Source organism: Carlito syrichta, unplaced genomic scaffold (genome assembly GCF_000164805.1).
Source record: "Carlito syrichta isolate Samal-C Ts95f unplaced genomic scaffold, Tarsius_syrichta-2.0.1 Scaffold309261, whole genome shotgun sequence".
Lineage (NCBI taxonomy): Eukaryota > Metazoa > Chordata > Mammalia > Primates > Tarsiidae > Carlito > Carlito syrichta.
This window is the reverse complement of record NW_007253357.1, coordinates 23,104-29,103: the sequence shown is the minus strand read 5'-3', so window position 1 is coordinate 29,103 and position 6,000 is coordinate 23,104.

The window sequence follows — 6,000 nt, the reverse complement described above, 5'->3', positions numbered from 1 at the left end:
TTTCATATTTTCTTTGTAACATTATTTGTAACTGAAAAACATGGAACATAATCTATATATTCTTACACAAAGGAATGGCTGAATAAATTCTTACACATCTGTCCAATGGAGAGCTATAGTTTTTTGTTTTCTAAATGAGAAAGATCTCTGTGAACAAATCCGCAGTGATCGCCAAGGTATATTTTTAAATGAAAAAAGCAAAATTCAGCTAAACATCCAAGGCATGCTAGTTTTTATGTAAGAAAGAAGGGGAAATAAGAAAACAGGTAAGTATTTGTTGATCTGTGCAAACACAGGAAGGATTTACCAGGTATTGATTATCTACTGGGGATGAGGTGGAAAGAACAGAAACAATGGGAAGGAGGAAGTTGCCATCTCTGGATATATTGTTTTGTATAGCTCTGACTTATGGAAGGCTGTTAATGTTTCACATACATAAACATAAAACTACCAACCAGGAAAAGAAAACTACTACGGATGGAGAAAAATCATTAAAACAAAATACCATCAGAACCATATGAAACTCACTATGTTCCAAATGAAGTACTACTGTACATACTGGAGAAAGAGGAAAATTAAAGTTTTCACCTAGGTAACTCTGTTATTATTTTTAATGAGATATAATTTGCATACCTTAATATTCACCCCTTAAAAGTGCGCAGCTCAATGGCTTCTGTATATTTACAAGGCTATAGAACCAACACTAATATCCAATTCCAGAACATCTTTCCAAAAAGAAATGCTAGACCTTTTAGCAGATACTCAGTAATCCTCCCTCTACCAGCTCCTAGCAATCACTACTCCACTTTAAGTCTCTATGGATTTACCTATTTTGGATATTGCATGTAAGTAGAACCATATTTTGTTTGGTTCCTTTCAGTTTGCATGTTGAGGTTCATCCACATTGTAGTATATATCAATTCTTCATTTCTTTGTATGCCTGAGTAAGATTTCACTGTATGTATATACCACAGTTTATTTACCTGTTATCAGTTGATGAACACTTAGGCATTCTCTTTAAAAATAAACCTCTTTTTAGCTATTACGAATAATGCTACATGAATAGTCATGGTCAAATTTTTGTACAAACACGTTTTCAATTCTCTTGGGTATTTATGAGTGGAAATTCTGGGTCCCATGAGACCCCATTGTGCCTATGTTGGCAGTTTGATAGGATTTCACAGGTCTCTAAGAATCTGTTCATTCTTGTTTTCTTCTCTTTCTCGAATTGTATAATCTCAATTGAGATATTTTTTAAGTTTGGCACATCTTCCTTCTGCCTATTACTGAAATGAATTTTTCATTTCGGTAATTGTACTTTTCAACTCCAGAATTTCTTTTTGGCTTTTCTTCATAATTTCTACCTCATTATTGATATGCTCTATTTGGTGAGATGTTATTTGTAGAATTTCTTTCAGCTCTTTAGATATACTTTCAAACCTTTGGTTCTTTGAGCATATTTAAAAATAGCTTCTTTAATGTCTTTTTTTTCCTCCTCTCCTCACTAATGTCTTTTTAAAGTCTGAAGTCTGAGCTTCCTCAAGGAGTTTCTATTGACTGTTTTTTTTTTTTCTCCCAGTGTATGGACCATACTTTCTCATAATTTTTTGTTGAAAATAACATGCAACTCTGTAAATCAGATTCCCCCCCTTCCCTAGGGTTTGTTGTTACTGCTTTTTGTTGTCTAGTGACTTTTCTGAACTATTTATTTGTAAAGCCTATGTTACTTGTTGGGTATGGCCACTGAAATCTGATTCATTTACCTTAGTAGTGTGCTAATAATTGGACAAAGATTTCATTAAACCCTGGAATACTTCTCTGATGAGAAGCTGTGTGTGTTGGGCATGCCTTCACCGCTCAGACAAAAGGTTGATAACTTCTCTTTAGCCTTCACTTGTTACTTGTGCAGCACCTCAGGGTCAGCCAGAAGTGAGACCTTAGGGCCTGATTAGCTTTTCCTGAGTTACACACGGACATATGCATATGCATGATCTCCTTTAACCCCCAAATGTCAGAATTTATTCAAGTTCCTTTAGATAGTACATTCTTCAGATTTCCTCTTAAGCTTTTTGGTTTACTTACTGTTTACTCCAACTGTTATGCACTGCCTGATGCAGTTTTGATGGTAAAGCAATTCCCTCTAACTGTATTTGAAAAGCAATCTCAGGGAAAAGGCTTTTCACAATGGGTAAGCTCTGACTCAGATGATAAAGACAGCCTCGTGTGTGGGGTTGTCTAGTGAACCATCAGACAGGTCAAACAATGATAGTTCTCAGGGAATGTGTCTTTGAAGAAACTCCAACTCTGTTCTGAACTCCCTCCAGTGGTTGTCAGGCTGCTGGTTTGCACTGTAACTATTGGTTATTGGTTTTTGTGGCTACCATAATCTGGAAAGGAGGGGATGGAAACAGGGCAAGTATTAACAATGGCCACTGTTCTGATCAAGATTCAGATTCAGATTCAAGATCCAAGATTAAAACATTTTTCCTGAGTAAATGCTCTCTGGATTGCTGCAAGCCTTTGGTTGATTCTAGAGTTCTGAAAAAGATGATTCTGATAGTTTGAACTGTTTACTTACTACTCTTATGGAGGATTTTTACAAGTCCTTGCTCTATGATTTGAGCTGTTATTATCCCAGGTAACTTCCAAACACAGTTTTAAAGCCATGTGCCCTCAGGCTATGTATAAATAAATAAACTCTAAACAATTACTGACTCCTTTGGCTAATAGATTTCAGTTTTGTAGAGACAACACTGAGCAATTCTGAAACTAACCTGAGTGTATACTAGGGTTGAGTAAGTTTGTAAATATATTGTGGATAATGACAACCAGCTTTGTCATTATTAGAGAAAGGAAAGACTTACATGTCAACAGGACACAGGAGACAGTTTGAGGAGGCTCCCGATGGCCAAATTAAGCACAATTTGAACATCAAAATAAATAATGAAGGGCTTCTATTTCTGACCACTACAGAATAATAGGGGCTGGATTTGCCCCTCTGTATGAAACAACTAGAAAATCAGACAAAATATATAAACAACAGCTTTCAGACAATGGACAATAGGTAGCACAGGAAAACAATGCCTGAGAGAAGAAAAACAAATGAGATGAGCCCTATTCGTACACCAGCTTGCTGCCTGAAGAGGTTTCAAACAATAGTACAGAGGGAAGAACCCCAGAACTCAGTGGCCTTACTGAATTGAAGAGACAGACTTCAGAGTTCAGGCAGGCTACTATGATTGTTGGGAACCGGCCATGGAGGCCCACTGAGCGTTAGGGATCAGGGAGGGCCGTGGACCCCGAGACTGCTAGGATGTGTTCGGGAGCCATTTACCCCATTTTCCTCCCCCTTTTACCATGCAGCACAAGCAATCTAAAGGAACTCTGCTGATCTAAGCTGAAGGCTCTGTGACTGTGACAGGCATGGCTCACTCTAGAAATCCATTGTTCTTGTTTTCCATAAAATTGTGGTTTTGGCTCAGGTATTAGATATAATTCAAATTCAGGTCACATTTGGGAGCCTTTTATACAGTACAAACTTCTTTATAAGATTTAAAAGTATACTTGTAGAATTAGTATATACTTACGGAGATTTGTTTTCAGCTTTTCAATGGTATAAATGACTAACTAGAGTTATCAGAAATGGCCCAGCACAAGGTTTGGGCTGGGCCACATTCCTGAGGGCCCAGCATGTACTTTGGACTGGGTTGCATTCTTTTAGGCTGGCTTAATACAGTTAACTTTAGAAATTTCATTGTCTCCATTTTCTACTATTGTGGTTTTGGCCTTAATACATTTACAGTTTATATTTGGGTTTTATTTTTAGAAGCTTTGCTGCTGATGACCAGCTTTATATATTAGGATTAGGAATTAGAAACTTTCATAGAAATTAGGATAGATATATAGGACTTTAGAATAGCCATTTTGTTAAGAGATTATAATCTATTGTTCCAAAAGATGGCCCACTGTGAACCTTGGACTGGGCCACATCCTGTAGAGCCCAGCGTGATCTTTGGACCGGGCCACGTTCTTTAGGAATTGGCTTAAGCTATAACTAAGAGCTTCCGTAGCATTGTTTAAGTAGTATTAGCATAGAATAGAAAGGTAATAAAGTTTAAGTTAGTCATCATGGGTATTGCATGAGCTTTAAAAGTTATTGATTATCAGAACATCATTAGGCTAGTAGGGATTGTTGCATTGCTTTTTGAAGAGCATTAACTAGCAAAAAGAACAATAAGACCATCTTGGGGTTTGTCCCTCCTCACACCTAACCATCTGGTGGGTGGGGGATGCCCCTCCAGCACCTGGCTTTGTGTTCACGTGAAAGACTTGTGAGACTGCCTGGGTAAATTTGGGGATAAATACCTGCTGTAACTTTCAATAAACGGCTTCTGCTCATTTCACTGAACAGTTGTCCACTTTCTTTCTTTCTCTTTCTTCCTCTTTATATCTATCCTTCCATCTTTCTTTTAATATCTGTCCCTACAGATTCGCTGACGCCACCACGTCTTCCAAGGGACTCCCCAAAACTTGCAGGGGCTGGCCCCCTGCATATGATTAGAACTTGTGAGGCAAAAACACTAGGAAGGAAGGAAATACACATAAAGAAAGTGCTCCAAAGATCTGTAGAAGGATCCTGATTCTTTGGGAGAAGACTGCCCTATGCAATGTGTATGAAGAATCTATACATTGGCCAGAGAAACAACCACTAGTAGAAAGAAATGGAACTATACATAAGTCCAGGGATAATTTGTGTTCTCACCAGCCACAGCAGAAAGATTTCCTAGAATGGAAATGCCTCAAGGAGGCCAAATAATCCCCAAACCAGGATTTCTCAACCTTAGCACTGTTTACATTTCAGGCTGGAAAATTCTTTTTTGTGTATGTACTCTAGAAAACATCGTCCCCACCCCCAGTCTTCGCATATCACTTGCTCCCTGGGGGGAAAAACTCCAAGCTGAAAACCACTGCCGTAGACAAATGGCTGTTATAGTCTCATGCACACACCTCAAAAGGGCAAATCTGAGTCTAAGTAACTTCACTGTACCCCAGAACAAAGTCTGACAGTACTTTCCATGTAACATAATCTAACAGAGAACAAATGCAAACGATTCCCTCTACCTTTTTTAGTGGACCTTAACTTCCTCCAGTTGGGATTAAGAAGTCTCCGGCAGACTTGGGAGTCTGGAGGACAGTGCCCTCAATATCCCGGTTTGGTAAACTCTGAGCAGACCCAGAGACGTGTTTCTTTCACTATTTTTTGGTCCGTTTGAAATACTGTCAAAATAAAAAATTAAAAGAATAAAAGAACAAAAATAAATTATACGTTCAGCACAGCCAAAACAATTTTTCTCTGCATGATCTGTTGAATTCCACTGTTCTAGTTATCTAAATTCTTAAGTTCCTGAAATAAATAGAAATGACTCTTGTAAATTCAGGCTAATCAGATGGCCTTCTTTGCCATCAACAGCGCTAATGTGCAGGAAACATGGATTAGTATTATTTAGTTAACCAAGAACGTTTAATTTCTCCCAGAGTAGCAGAAGTTAAACATCGGAAGAGATTTCAAAAATTCTTTTTTCCTTCTAAACAGCAGAACTGTGATGTATAAAGCAGTCCCTTCCTCAGTGACTCATCTCTTAACCTCTCTGTTTAGCCATCAGCAGAAAGACTCTTTTAATCCTACCTCTTCAAAATTTGTTCTTATAAATTACAAACTATGACTATTCAAAAAATTTTTATAAGCATACATGGTCAAATAACTAGGTAGTTTACATGCTTGATTTAATGAATATATTTATATGCAGTAAAACATAAAACCAGTTTTTGGCTGTGTTGCTACACTTAAGCAATTTGCCTAAGTAAATGAAACATAATTAAGAAATCCAGCGGGGTTCGGTGGCTCAGCCTGTAATCCCGCGCCTTTGGGAGGCTGAGGTGAGTGGATTGCCTGAGCCCGCAGGTTCAAGACCCGCCTGGGGCCGCAAGACCTCATCTCTA